The 15,761-nt window shown below is 43.6% G+C and overlaps 1 protein-coding gene and 1 long non-coding RNA gene across 2 annotated transcripts in view; one reads left to right on the top strand and one right to left on the bottom strand.

The window, feature by feature from the left end:
• Window positions 1–15,761, top strand: part of Lipc (lipase C, hepatic type) — a 130,896-nt gene that overhangs the window by 18,052 nt on the left and 97,083 nt on the right.
• Window positions 902–9,273, bottom strand: LOC124970690 (uncharacterized). Its single transcript, XR_007106166.1, has 5 exons — window positions 9,156–9,273; window positions 6,789–6,875; window positions 2,698–2,735; window positions 1,955–2,033; window positions 902–1,337 (listed from the first exon to the last, which is right to left on the bottom strand). It is a non-coding gene; the product is annotated as an uncharacterized LOC124970690 (long non-coding RNA).

Raw genomic sequence — 15,761 nt, 5'->3', positions numbered from 1 at the left:
TGTGACCCTAAAAATTTATCATGTACTTCCATTTTCTTTCTATCCCCTTGATCCATTTCCTCCATACCTCCTCTTTTCTCCCTCCATGGTAGCACTTGAGAATCTCACATTTCCTTGGACCTTAGAACTTAAAACTCCAGAGAGGATGTACCTTATCATATACCTCTGACAAATGGCCCAGAGAGGACTCTGGCCAGGCGCTCTCCCCTGGATAGATTCTCATGGGCAGGAGGATGGAACCTCTGATTAGTCTGGTTTGGGAACAATCTGCTTTACCCTTTTTCTGCCTTTGGTAAGATCTGCTTTACCCAAATAAGACTAAGCAGGATCCAGAAGAGGGAAGGGCACTTCTTCCTGCTGGATCACAGAGGACTCGTTGTGAGGCATGAGGACAAGGAGGGAAGCAAGGATGCTCCTGCTCCCACAGGGCAAAACTGGCTTACCTGTCCCTGCTCACACACCCCTAACCATGCACACTGGTCCCCTGCTCAAAGTCATGCTGTAGTAGTGAGTCTACCTGGTAGAGCTAGCTTCCTGGGGGGATCCTGGATGACATCACATACTCAGCCATTTGAGAGCACTGGGACTCTCAATTTCTTCTATAATACATAGGAGGACCAAGGCAACTTACAAGGACTGTTCCTGCCAAAGGAAGCAGATGGGTGAAATACATAAAACCAGCATTTTTATTGGCCTCCTAGGATGCTCAGAGGCCTGCTTTTAAGACTCTTGTGTGTTAAATACACACTTCAATAATACTTTAGTCTATTTCACAGTGTTTTCCAAATTGTGGTCCCCAGACCGGTAGCATCAGTGTCACCTGGGAGCTTATTGAAATGCAAAGTCTCCATCTCACCCCAGACCTACTGAATCAGTAAGTCCAGCTGTGGGGCCCAACAGACTGTTTTAACAAGTCCTCTGAGTGATTCAGGCATGCACCAAAGTTTGAGAACCGCTGCTCTATATCTGTGTTCGATCCAATTCACTCAGTTCAAAAGGACCACCCACTACAAAAAACTAAGAATTGCGTGATAGGTTTAATGAACAGTCTGAATTTTGAGGGGTATAAATTTGTGAAATAGTTTTCTATTTCTCCCACCCCCCACTTCAACCATGCAGTATCAGATCATACTTCTCCATCCCTTAATAGTATCTTGGGCAGATTCCTTAATTTTTGGTAAATTCTGATATTAAAATCCTTTTCTTTTATTTTCTTCTGAGGGCTCGACCTCACATCTGGTGGACATTCTTCTTTTCTCCTTCATAACAGGGATGGAGTTTGAAGTGGGGATAGACCAGGCTGGTCCTGCTTTTTCATTCCTCTGACCACCGGAGCCCTGTGGGTGAGGTGGGGTAGAGAGCTGGGAGTCCTACTTCTTGATCATGACCCTCCCTTTTTAGGGCCTAATCCTGGTAATAGAACAGAGACAGGGACACAGAGACCCTCCCTCCTTGGTTGTCTGGTTTGCTGTGGCTCACTCTGGTCCCATCTGTTACTGGTGGCTTTGGCCCACATGATGGTGCCTGTGAGGACAGTGTGTGTGGTTTTCCAAGGGCCTTTTAGTGTGACCCCAGCTCATTTCACACCAAGAAGGGCAGCCGTGACCCACCTTGTCCTCTCTGGTGGTCCATACCCCTCCTGTTAGTGGAGCCTCAGAAATGACTGGGGTCTTCTTCCCCACCATGTGAAGGTTGATAAGAACTGAGGTGGGGAGATCCTTCTAAGGTTTGAATGTCCTCTTCCCAAACTCATATTGAATTTAATTTCCACTGTGATGGTATTGGGAGGTACAACTTTAAGAGGCCAGGAGAGATCTCCCCTCATGACAGATTGATGCCATTATTGAAGAAATGGGTTAGTTATCTCAGAAGTAGCTTTGTTATAAAAGTGAGCTCTCAGGCACACCTGTGTTCTCCTGCTCTTGCCCTCTCTGTCTCATGCAAGTTCACTCACCCTTCTGCCATGTCATACTGCTGCAAGAAGGCCCTCTCTAGATGCAGGCCCTCAGGCTCAGGCTTCACAGCCTCCAAAGCTAAGAGATAAATAAACTTATTTTGATTAGAATTCAGTCAGTCTGGTATTCTCTTATAGCGGCAGGAAACAGACTGAAACAGATCCCACCCACATCAGGCACACTCCCCACGATCTCTTCTCTTCCCCACTTGACTGAGCATCCTGTCTTCATATGGCTGCAGCAGGCACAGCTCACACTGATATACAGTTCCACAAACTCCCAAGGATATAAGCCATACTCTCCTCAAAACCAAACCATCAAACCCATAGCACCAAATCCCAAATGGGGCCAAGAGTTTCAATATCTCAGCAAACATCCAACTACACAACACCCCAACTCCTGCCTCCTGCAGGCACCCCCACCCTGCATTCTTGGTAAGTGATTCTGATGGCTCCCCCAACTTGATCTCAAGAGGAGAGTAACAATCAGGGGGACAGATGTAAATTGTTCCCCTAATATCTCCTTCTCTCTTTTCTCCCACTTGTCCATTTATATGTACTGGAGGAAAGTGGTGATGGTAATGGCCCTACTTCTTTGGGAGCCCTGGAGTTGGAAGAATCTTACTCCACTTGCTTGCAACTCTCTTTAGAGATTATGGGTTGCTCAACACTTGGTATTTTCAGCAGAGGTTCTGGTGCCAGTTCTTTTGACTGCCCTGTCAACATATTTTCAGGTATATTACCTTAGTGGACCTCCCAGTGATCCTGTGAGGCATTTAACCTACAAAGAAACAGACACAAAGAGGTTAAGTGATAAGGCCAAGGTCATAGAGTATAGAAGTGATGGTGGGAAGGGAAGCCAGCACAGTGGCTCCTATGTACCTGTCCTCTCCCTGCTGTTTCATGCAGATGCCTCTGCTACACTTGTCTTCCAACTCTAAGTGAACTTGCAGTGCCTAATCAGAGATATAGTTTGTTTCCAAGGTCACTGGGAAGCTGGCAGGTGAGGGTTCAGGGCATGGAGTTTCCTTAGAGAAAAACCAACTGTTGCAGATCAGTCATGCCCAGAGGATGCCACGCGGACACTGACCATTATCTTCCACGGCCAAGGTCACATGGTCCCAGGGAACTCTGACTTTGCTTCAGTTGGCTAGTCCTCTCCTAGGGTGGGGGCAGGAATGGGGTGGGAGTTGGCACTTCTGAAACAGAAAGCTGGGGTTTCTGGCTGAAAGGCTGACTGGCCAGCTCCATGGAGTACCCAACCCAGGTCAAGTGGGGTCAGGGCACCATCTGTGCCTTCTGGCTGGTTCTGCCCAGAATGACTCAGTACCGCATGTGGTGGGTGGAGGGTCATGGTTATACTCCCTGCAATGTCCAGAGTACCCTGCAATTTTCTAGTCAACATATGGGTTGGAACCACTGCTACACAGGGCCTCCTTTCTTCAAGATTAAGACTTCTGAGGAACACAAGCGCCTCCCCTGCCCTCATCCTGTGCAGAACCTCCCACAAGGGCTGGGGTTCAGAGAGAAGTCCAGCCACACAGGCTGGGATCATATTTTCCCAACTGAAAGTCAAAACCCTCACCCTCCACAGAGTCAATTGTTAAATTTTCGGAACTTTGCAAGCTGAGTTTTAAAAAACCATTATTTTAAAATAAAATTATAAAACTTGAAATGAAATAAGCTATGTTAAAAACAACAATAAATTCAAAACTCTTCTGTTCCTAATTATTTTATTACAGTTTGCTATTATCTCTATCATTAGGGTTTTTACATTTATTATAAAAATGCTCTATAATGATGCTCTATATGGTAAAAATGCTCTCTAATGATGTGCTAAAATGCATCCCTTCCCAACTCCACGTCCATTAGTGTTTCATCAGCAGCTTAATAGCAGCCATAATGGTTGTATTTGCACATGGAAATTACAAATATTATAAATATTACAAATCAGGGTTTGATCTATTGTTTTACTGACTAAGTAGAACAGAGGTCAGCAAATTTTACTATAAAGAGCCAAACAGTAAATATTTTCCCCTTTATAGATCATAAAGTCTCTGTTGTAAACAATAGATAAACAAATGGACATAGCTGTGTTCCAATAAAGCTTTATTTACAAAAATATATGGTGGGCCAAATGTGTCAGGTCAAAGACTGCCAGCCCCTGATCTAGACTTAACAAAGCTGTGAAGAAAATGTTAATGAAGATTAAACTTAAAAGTATTTTGTGCCTATAATTGTTCCTATTGTGAATAACAAAAAATAATAATTTGAGGAAATATCCTTCTAGTATTCAAAAATAATTTTCTAATTCAGAAAAGAAGTAACTCATATTATTGTTGGACAAAGTTCTAATATACATCTTTGTTGCTTTATTTTTGTCTTGTTCATAAACATAAATGAAAATAGCAACCAATATTCACATCGGAACTACACATCTCCTAGTAAATCAAGTAGAGCAAAAAACAACAAAAACAATCTGTGAGAACCAACTGGCTATGTGGAGATTACCATAAAGAGTATTGTATATTTTATTACTATTTGTAAATTGTATAATACCAATCCTTGCAATAAAATGCATAATAAATGTATACATGTCTGTATGCATGTGTAATTGTGCATACATTTTTTTTTCAGAGAGCCTGTTGTTAAATATTTACCATAACCTCACTGCCTGATGGACATTGCCATAACAATCATCCTAACAGTACAGCACAGGACATGTTAAGGACCTGAAGCACAGTCCAGAGTCCAGGGATGGGGAGAGTAGCAGGGACGGGTGGACAATCAGGAGGGCCCTCCCACATGGTCCCAGAGGCTTCATGGAGGACATAGGACCTTAAAGAATGGTGGGACTGAGTGATGAATGGAGATGGTTGCACTTCCTGCAAATACAGGAAGGAGTAGAGGTTGGAATTTCCTGACTTAAGGAAACAAAGAGAAGAGGACAAGGGAAGCAGTGGGAAAAGTGGAGCTAGATATAGTTAATTACGTGGAAATGTGCTGTGAGATTGAGTCAAAAAAAAAAAAAAAAAAAAGCAGGTTGTAAAATGAGCATTCTTAAAGCGGGGAAATACCTAGAAGAAAATGCACTTAAATGTAAACAGCTCTAGGTGATAGGATTATGGCTGATTTTGTTTTCATCCTTCTTGACACTTTCTTGTCCCTTCCTATTGTTCTGAAGTGGTGTGTGTTTATTTGATAAAAGTCATGAAAATAAATTTTTCTAGTTAATATAAAGGCAAAAAGCACTGAACCAGGGGCTGGGGAGATAGCTCAGTCGGTAGAGTGCTTGCCCTGGGTTCGATCCCCAGCACCCAAAAAAAAAAAAAAAAAAAAGCACTGAACCACACCTGAAGCCATAGTCAAGGATAGGGCACATCTGCCCTGATGCAGCCCAGAGACCCCTGCAGGGAGTGCTGGGGGTGAGTGGAGTGGAGACTAGGGTGATCACTCCCTCCTGGGAGGACTGCAGACGGGTCACCACCTCTGATGGTCCCTCCCCATGGGTCTGAAGTAACACTGACCACATAGGGGATCTGCTCCCTACCCCAGAGCCCAGGTAGATGGCCGCTCTCTCTTTTCTCCCCTAAGATTAGTTTGGAAAGGTTTCCCCCTCCACCTTCACAAAGGCAGAATAAATAGAGAAAAACAAGAGGTCCTCTTATTTTAGGACTCCTTTTGCTATATTACCAACTGAAGAAGTCTACTTAAAAAAAAAAAAAAGGTACACACTACCATGTGTGTGGAATTGGAAAATTACACAGGATCCTAGGAATGTCTTGTCCAACTCATTTATAATACAAATAAGAAAACAGAAACTAAGGAGGTCAAAGGGACATACCTAAGGGCCCGTATCCAAGTGAAAACTCATCCCCAGCAGAGATGTCCCCGAGATGTCACCCAAAGCCTGGCAACAGCTTTCTCAGGATCTGGATACTATCAGATAAGCACTGGGCCTCAGCGCCAGGTGAGATGGACTATGGAACCCAGGCTTCAGAAACACAGTGGACTCTAATCCTTTCCCATCTTACCCATGGAAAGCATGACTGCTCCTGAGGCACCCAGTTTAGAATGTATCACACAGTTTCTCCAGGACCAGCAGAAGGACTCATTTTTCTCTATGCTCCAAACACCTGGACTAACTCCCACCATGCATAAGACAATTTCTGCCCTACGTGCTGGTGGATGAGAGCTTCTAATGCCTTTGTGCAACTAAGGCTATGCCATTTTGTGATCAGACATCTCTATTATTATTCTCTTTGCTCACCCCTGAGAATCAGTCAGTTAGAGCCATTTGGTACTCAAAAGGGTTAGAGATACCAGCTTAGTCCTTTTCTTCACATGAACTTGATTGAACTGGATATAAGTGAGGATTTCCATCTTGCAAGTGATCACCTGTCTGCATCTGTGATTCACACAATTCCTCTTCCTCCCTAGCCTGGACCTGTGGCTCCACCCTGCCACAAATGATGGCTTTTTGGGCATTTTCTGCACATCCTATTCTGTATATAGGCCATGTTGTTATTCTTAAATTATGGTCCTAGAGTACCAGGGATAGACCAGTTTATACTTTTTCTGATCAGGAACATAGGTAGCTAGAGGATTAAGAAATACATTTTCATAAGCTGGATAATAACAAAAATTAAATGGCAAAAGTTTTTGCTGTCCCCAGCAACTGGAGAGCTTTAAAAATAAAATAAATGAGTACCTGCTTGTATTCTGTACTCCTATGGAGGCAGGGAAATTGTTGGAGAAAAATCGTGCCCATATATTCTGTATTGTCCCTCTTGGAGGAAGAATATCTTAAGTGAGGTCATTGGGAAGTGCTTACCGAATGTGAAGTTTGGAAGAGAACTTCCCCTGAGCAAGGCTGGTATATGCTCTGGTTAGACCAACAGCCCACCATGCCCTTCACCTCCTGCAATTAAAGCATAACAGGTAGAATTTCTCAATAGATTGATTCCTTATATTGGTGAATGTGCTATTATAATTAATAGTAGAGACATTGTCCTCATCTCTGGCTCTTTTCCCCAAGTCAAAAAACTGAGGACTACACCATCCAAAGAATAAGCCTCATGTGAGACTCCTGACTCTAGCCCTTTCCTACCTCTAACCAGTCTGTCATAGTTACTTTTCACTTTTAGACCAGCTTCCCACTAGAGCTAAATAACTGTCTATGGTTCCTTTCCCATGAGAAAAGCTCGGAAACCAAAGAACTCCCTGTTTCCCAGCTCTGCCCAACCGAATCCGGTGACCCTTCTTCCCCAGTGCATAATCCCTCCACCACTTATGTCCCTGACCCTGGAGCCAGTTTTCCCAATGGAATAGGAAAAGGGGCCACAGCATCTTCCAAAAAGTATCCCATTAACAATCTCTTGGGTCTTAAAAGATGATCTAAACTGTGCCTTAGGTCACTCCAAAGTCTGCCATCAATAACATCTTAATATCCATGGCTTTGTTATTTCTTTGCAAATATTTAAGAGGAAAACATAACTGTGTTCATCAGTTTCCCCTTGCTTTAACAAATACCTGAGATAAATCAACTATTTGGCTCAGTTTTGAAGGTATCAGTCCATGGTCGGGAGGCCCTGTAGCTTTAGAACCTATGATAAGGCAGCACGTCATGGCAGGAGTGTGTGACAGAGCAGAATATTCATCTCGTGGCTGAGACAATGGGAAAGAGAGTGTAGAAACCAGGTCCTCCGATCCCCGTCAAGGGCACACCCCTACACCTTAAACCACCACCAAGTCCCATCTCTTTAACTTTCCACCACCTTCCAATAGCACCAAGCTGAGAGCCAAACCTTTAACACCTGGGCCTTTCCAGATCTGAACTAGAGCAGTACATATCATAAAATACAGGGAGGGCTATAAATCTCCCTTTCTATGGGTGTGATATGTTCTCAGAGGAAAATGGTGGACCTGCCTCATATTTTCTAGGTGAGGTATGTATTTTCAAGGTCTGCTGGAGCAAAAACAACTTTCAATCATTGAAAGACAGTAACTTGTGGACACTGGGTGGGGATGGCTTCTCTCAGCCCAAGAAGACCACTGGAAAGTCATGTGAAAACCTACTGTGAACCTTTGATCTTTCTGAGCAAGCAAAAAGTAACACAGAAGTTTGTGTGTATTCTTAGAGATCCTCTGAATCTTTCTCATTGCAGGTAGGGGCAATATTTGCTGGTAAGGCTATATTTTAGTCCTTTGCTAAGTGCAAATGAAACTATCTTCGCAAAGCTTTTGGAAAAGCACCTCATTTTTTTTCTCCTCCCTTTGTGGTCCCATTTAGGGAATTAACAATAAATACATAAATCAAATTAAAAGCTAAAAATATGACTTGATCCAGGTTTTCAGGAAAGTACAGTTTCTGGAGGAATTCCCACCCACTCCTGAAAGCAGAAAAAACAAACAAGATGAGAGTTCACCAGCAAATGGATGTTTCATATTTTTTTCATCACAGAAGCAGACTTTTACATTTATGAGAAAGCGAACATTTCCTAAATTGGCTCCACACCAACTCAGAAAACCTGTGCTCTCTGCACTGTGTTTTGGTTGCTTCCACAGAGGCCACAGGAAGGGAGCCCCACCCCTCCCCAAGGAGGCCTGGAATAGAGCAGATTCCACTCCCTGTGCCCTGTGGGAAATATGGAGCTATTCACAGCCGGTGACCTCCTCCTTGGCATGCAGTTCCCAGAGGGTCCTGGGCTGGGCCACTGGGTTCCTGAGATCAGAAAGGCAATCAGATGGTGAGCCAGCCTCTCTCTTTCTCCTAAGAAGAGAGAATGACTCCTATGAGAGACTGTGTGGATCCACCAGTGGATGTCTGGGGTCAGTACTCTAGTGGTCCTCTCTAGTGCTTTCAATTCCTAATGACCCCCACTTGAGCCAATGTCAAAATATCCTACACTTTTCAATTCTCAGGGCTTTGGTCCACTGACAGCCTGGTTCCTGTCTTAAAGAATGCTTAAAACATTGTTCTGGAATAGCTTTGACTTTTTCTTGACATTCTAACTATATGTGAATCAGTGAAGCTTCAGGGAATCCAGGAAGCAGAGAACAGCTCATGGGAAACAGAGGGACTGGGACTGAGCCACAGAGGCATCTTGGGATGTGAATGTGTAAACTGGAAAGAGAAGCGCCCAACCCAAGGCACACGTACAAACAATCATGGTGGGCTCTTGGAGCCAGGCCGACTCACCTGACCAAGAAGAAAGAGGCTTCTGGTTTCAGAACCTTCTCCTGTGTGCCAGATCCTCTACGAAGCCCTTCACTTAGGTTATAATCTCTCTGCCATTCTGCAAGGGAGCTCTTATCTGTCTTCTGGGGAAACCCAACTCAGATACGTTTGTTTATTATCAGTCAACTAGCAAGGGCGGGACGGGGCTCAAACTGAGCATGACTGAGACTGTACAACCCACGCAGGTCCATTTCCCACCCTGCCATCATGTCTCCAAGGGGGCATTTGGAGAAGTTCTGGAATTGGGAAATAATAGGGTACTGGAATACAGAGTCAGGAAAACAGGCCTGTTAGATGAAGAAGTCAGGGGACCCAGGAGCCAGTGCCAAACTTCATGGGAGTATGGGCTAGTCCACTCACATGGCAGCCATAGTCCTCTCCAGGAGCAGCACAGGTACAAAAAGATAAGTGGTGTTCAGAGAGGCTGAGCCTCCTCCCTGAGGTCACAGTGCTCACTGAAATGAACCCAGATGGCACGCCCTGCCCTCATTCTTTGCTCTGAGCAAATGGCTGTCAGTACACTAGAGTAAATGATAATATGATTCCCCCTGCCATTTGAGTGGTCCATAGCAGATAAAAACAAGACAGTCAGGCCTGGGGACATGTTGCCATGATGTGCAGTGAAAGTACAGCCTTGTCCTTCCCTGGGGAGCTGCCCCTGACTGCCACACTCTCTAGCTCCCAGCTATCACTGCAATAGCACTGGTGTGGGGGTCCCTGACTGGGGAGGTGGGGGATTGGAGTCAACTACTTAGATTCTCCCAGACTTCAAAAGCAGGGTTGAATCTGCAGCCTTCTGGGGCCTACTTAGCAACGTAGGAAGAATTCGACAGCTTTTGCAAGTGCTAATGAGCACCAGGAATAACTTCACTGACCTGTCTCTGCAGGCAAAACCCAGCTGAGGAACAGAGCTCGGCTGGCCTGCAAGGGCTCCTGCAGGCCTGCTCTCTCTGTGCAGCCCTGCAGAGGCCAGAGCTTAGCCCTCAGGTTCCCTTAAGGGTTGACTGGGAGGGGCAGATAACCGGAGGCAACCTCTGAGTCAAGGCCTCCCTCCCCTGGAATAGGAGGGGAAATCAAGAGCTGCCATGAAGGTGAGCAAACCAAACTGGCAATTAGCCTCTCCACAGAGCCCTGCTCCACAGAGCCTTGCTTCGAAGTGCTGGCTTTGGTTCAGCCCATCCGGTGTCCTGACCAGGTTCAGTTCTCTTGTGCTTAGAATCCATTTTTCTAAACAAATGGAGTGGGGGAAAAGACATTTATTTCTTGGTTTGGGTCTAAGGTCCAGTCAAGGAAGGAGAGAGTGTGTATATGTAAGTAAACTAACCGATGGGTTATGGACAAAGCAGAAAGTGGACCAGTGAGTGGTACCAGTTCTTCAGAAAGGCACTGAATATGGAAATGCTTAGTGTGACAGAATGGGGATGGAACCAGGATCAGTTCCTGGACCCAGATGCTCCTTCCTTCCTTCGTTCATTCATCCAATTATTCATGTTAATTAATCAATCTACTGCCCCCACTAACTTGCCCCAACTCCTGTATCCCCTCTGAGGCCCTGCAACCAACCTGGGTCAGCCAAGCTGCTCCTCTCGACAGGAAAGTCAGAAAGAAGCAGCCTCCAGTCTCCTTTTCCTCCCTGCCCCAGACTGAGTATGTGTTCTCAGTCTCCTGTTCCATCCTTCTCTGGGGCCAGGTTTTGGGGACTGACCAGCTTTCTAATTCTCTCTTGCTCCCTCAGGACCCCTCAATTGTTCTACTCATCTAGGGAGAAAAAAGTCCAATCAAAGTACTCATTATCTTTGAACATTTGATTTTATAGTACTTCTTGCATGGCTCTCAAATATGAGGTCAATACAAATAAAATCATTTAAATTGCCTGATATTAAACATTTCTGACCCAAAAAGCAAAAAGCCTTTTAAGTGATGGTTACATTGATACAAGAGTCACAATGACAGGTTTCAAAGATGAAAGTAATGGATCAGAAAATAGAACAGTAGAGAAAACACAGATGAAAGGCAAATAACCCCATTTGAAAATCCAAGGCTTTCATTTTTCTAGGAAAAAAAAAAAAATACCAAAAGCACTATTCTGTGTTAAAAAGACGGTGAAGAAAGGAGCATGCACTTGCCACCTGCTAGGGTTCAAGTCCCATGTATACTTTCCTGTCTGTGGTTAAATACTGTGGTCTTTATTACGACTTCACTGGCTGAGTTTCCCAGGCTGGTCCCGAGCTCATCTATGTCTGACTAGGAGCTGCACCAGCAATGCGGGACACCTGGGGGTGGGGGTGCCAGCCGAGCAGCTGAACGAGGCTCCTGTTCCCGTCCACATGGTTAGCCCGGTCTAGTACCAACCGACTTTCCCACACAATCCGAGCACAGCAGGACTTTTCATTAAAACAACTTAATGAAATACTTAACTAGTACAAAGAGAGCATTTTACTTAGAGCAAGACTTAACAACATGTGAACATTAAGCATCAGAACCAGTGTTCTTGGGTTGCTCTTTTTCACAGCCAAAGTCTATCCTTGAGTTCTCTCAAACTTGAGTAGATTTCAATTTTATAACTCTTCTTCTACTTTCTTGGGGTCAGTCCTCTCCATGCCTCCTGTTTTTCTAGAACTTTCTGCGGCTCCACCACATATCAAGACATATAAGTCCTTTACTTTACCTTTAAAGTCCAACTATTACTATGAATGGTTTGTGCTGCAAATAAAAGCCTTCACTAGGTGTTCAGGCTTCTGTTGCTCATCTGTTCAGAGACAGGGGAAGAAATTTTTCTGTCATGTATGCCTTTCACACACCTGTGTCACTTCCGTTCTTCCCATCAGAATAGTTCATTTCCCCTACTGTTCTGCCTCCCTAGCCTCCGGTGTTCGCACTTTGGAATAGGATGTGCATATTAATTGCTAGACATTTACTTCCAGTTGGTATCTCTTATGAGTGCCAGCAGTTTCTATACGCAGATATAGACAGATTGTGCTCCTATATAATCTTGATGCACATCAAAGATTTTAAAAATCACATTTATGGAGAATTTCATAGAATTCCACATGAATAATGGAAAAATGTTAATAATAAAGTGATCAATTAAATAACAATTATAGAAAATTACTGACGTGTGGAGCTGAATTGGACAGTAAGTAACAATACTTCCTCATAAAGTTATTTTAGAGGATTAAGTGTGCTGATGTGGTAAAGCTCTCCATGCTTTGCAACACTCACATCATGTCAACAGCATTTGAAGTTTGCTCTTCATAGACCAAGTGTTCAAGGGTACAGAGCAGAGCCATAATGAATCCAACTTACTCCAACAGTAAGTTGGAGAGAGCAGGTGAAACTTTGGGTCAGGCAGTCACAGACCGGGGAAGTCAGTTAGGACAGAATGACTCAGACAATTCCTGGGGGCTCAGGACTAGGAAGATAGTCAGAGAGGGCTGTCACCACCAGTCTCACAACAAGACCACCGACCCTCTCTGGCCTGTGCCTTCTTACACTGTGTGTTGTCAGACAAGATATAGGTACACATGAAACTAGAGACAGGATCATAGCTGAGATGTCTGTCATTTCTAACAATCACAGGAGCAGAGGAGATCTGAAAGCCCTCTCAGATTCTGTGGAGCTCCATCTCTTAATCATTTCATGCTTGATCCAAAATAGGAAGACTTACTCCAAAATCAGCAGATGTTTGGGTTGTCATCATTACACCTATACCTGTTTGTGATTTCACCATGAAATTCAATATGTGTGCTTATTAGGATTAACAATAATAATATATTTATTAGGAATCGCTTATATAAGATCATTTGGAAAATCTTACCTGTTGTAAAGTATCTTTCTATCTATCTCAATGATTTGTTTCTTACAGCAATGCAATGGGACATTTTGAGGAAGCATTTTGTCAACCTTCTACTTTATCAACCTAAAAATGTTCTGAAAATTCCTCATAATCTTTAGGTCTCCTTTATCAGATAACTTTAGTTTCATGAAAGGTACACTAATGTGTTTCATCTTTTGTACAATACCTTTTCTGAGTAGCTATAGGACCTTGGACAAGCCAGTTAGATCTCTGGGCCTCAGTTTTCTCATCCATAAAATTAAAGTGATCAAGAGATTACCTGATCTCTATGGTTCCCTTGTTCTAAGGATCTAGAGTTATTCTAAATGCTTATTAGCTGTCCTGACCAAACTAACATCATAGGTAAGGAACAGGTTGCAAAGACCATAATTCTCCTCTGGTTTATACCCACCATTTTATATGTTGTTTGCGTTACCTTGTCCCAAACACATCCTTTGTCTGCCACAAAGGTCTTCTATGACCATATAGTTATGCCCATTACTATAGCCACATAAGAATTTCCATCATCACAATCAGCTGAGCATTTTAATTCCTGAAATGCATACAGATTCTTTTTTCCCTCATTTATGGTGGTTATTGCAATTACTAAGGAAGATCACTCTTCACGTATCTTCATGTGGACTGTTACTCCAATTGTTGTGCATGCCTTTATTCTAATCGAGAACAATTAGTTTTCTAAAATACTTACCAGGCATCCATTGTCTTTCTGACTGATCACAACTTCATCTTCTATAATTTGCTATACAACATTCCTACCTATGTGAAATGGTTATAGCAACATTTTTTCAAATGAGCTTTGGCATAACATTTCATCAAATTCTTTCTGATAGTTAAAAAATATATTTTCATTCATCACATTTCTATCCAAATAGTTATTTGCCCTGGGAAAGAAACCTGGTAGCCCAGTGAAGCTTAAATCCAACTTATAAAGAAGGGTTAGAACTAGGAGCTGAATTAGACTTCAGTGACCATCTATCCCACCCCCAACTGACCATGGGATCTTATTCACAATGACCAACAGGTACATATTCTCAGGGACTTCTGGTTTGAGGAACTAAACCTTTGAGTATGGGTTCCAAGTGACTGTAAGCTCCCCTGAGACTCTTGAGCTCACAAAGTCTGATTTTCCCATTTTAGGTCCCCACTATGTAGTTTCTCCTGGTCCTCTCACGTGAGCAGTGTTTTTCTTTCTTCAAAGCTGCCCTTTACCCAAGACAGTCACTTTGACTTTGTTAATGAATAAGCTGCAGAGTTTGTGATGCGGTGTGCCAGGTTCCCTGGGAGGCAGCTTCCCCAGGCTTCAGGCTTTGGGTGGGCTATTACAGAGGCACCTGGTCTGCCTGCTGGCTGTTTGGTTTGCTCCTTTTTCCTCCTAATTAACACTCTCACCTTATCAGAGTGACCCATTCTCAGAGAGAGTTACTGAGTCATTGATGTGTTGTTGTGTTTTCTTTTGAAACATTCCAGTTTTGTCCAGACCTGAATTAACTGGGCTTTGCTCACTGTTGCATAGTGATTTGCCCACCGGGTGTCCCTTGCATCAGATCCTGCCTATCACTTAGCAAAATCACAGTTATAAGATGTTTGCCAAGTCTCAGTTTTTGAAGGGTTTTCCCATCAAAAGTCAGGAACCGCACAGTGGTGGAAAGCGTAGGCTCTGGGGTCAACAGGAACTACCTCTGACACAAAGACTGAAGCTTCCTTAATTTCAGTTGCTAAGACTATAAGATAAAAATACTAGGACCCACTTCCTAGAAATGTTGACAGTATTTGTTGATATAATGCATGTAAAATGTACAGACCATGGTAAGAGCCCAGTGAGAGAGTCATTAATGGTTATCCCATCCAGTCCTTGGGGATAGGCAAAGTAGCTAATATTGCCCCAGATCATGGAAGACTACACTGGGCTGAAAAGAAACCACTTGACTCACTCCAGTCTACACTGCATCAATTGAGGCAGGACTGGAATCCAGTACCCTGTCATCTCCTATATTCTCATACTCTCCTCTTTTCCAGCAGTTCCTCTCAGAACCAAGGCCTGTGTCCTCTGCAACAGTGGTTCCCAAAGCATGTCCCCCAGAACAGCAAGATCAGCATCACCTGGAACTTTCAGACTTGTCAGTTTAGAATCCCACTCTAGACCTAAGGAACCAGACACTCTAAGGCTGAGACCCAACAATGAAGGTCCTAGCAAGCCCTCCAGGAGATTCTATTGCACTCTCAATTTAGAATCACTGCTCTGTGGGATAATAATTTGCCTTGTGATCTAACTCTGCTACCCACTTTTGAGATGAGCAGTCCACAGATCCTAGTGTGATCCCCAACATAAATGATCTTCTCTGGCCCTGTGACATTATCAGAAGATTTGTGATTAATACATACTGATACTATTTAATAGAGGCAGTGGTTCCCACCCCTGTAAACACATTAGAACCACCTAGGGAGTTTTTTAAATTACACAAAGCCCCACCCAGCCCAGTTTCAGCCCTGTGACATTATCAGATTTGTGATTAATACATACTGATACCATTTAATAGAGACAGTGGTTCCCACCACTATAAGCACATTAGAATCATCTAGGGAATTTTTTAAATTATACAAAGGCCCACCCAGTCCAGTTCTAAAGATGGCCCAGATTGACAACAACCGTGGAACTATGGAGCCACAACCCTGACTCCATGGCGCTCTGCTAGTCTGCTAATACTTTTACT

Source organism: Sciurus carolinensis, chromosome 2, assembly GCF_902686445.1.
Source record: "Sciurus carolinensis chromosome 2, mSciCar1.2, whole genome shotgun sequence".
NCBI lineage: Eukaryota > Metazoa > Chordata > Mammalia > Rodentia > Sciuridae > Sciurus > Sciurus carolinensis.
Note: the sequence above shows the minus strand (reverse complement) of the source record. Positions and strands in the feature narration are given on the sequence as shown.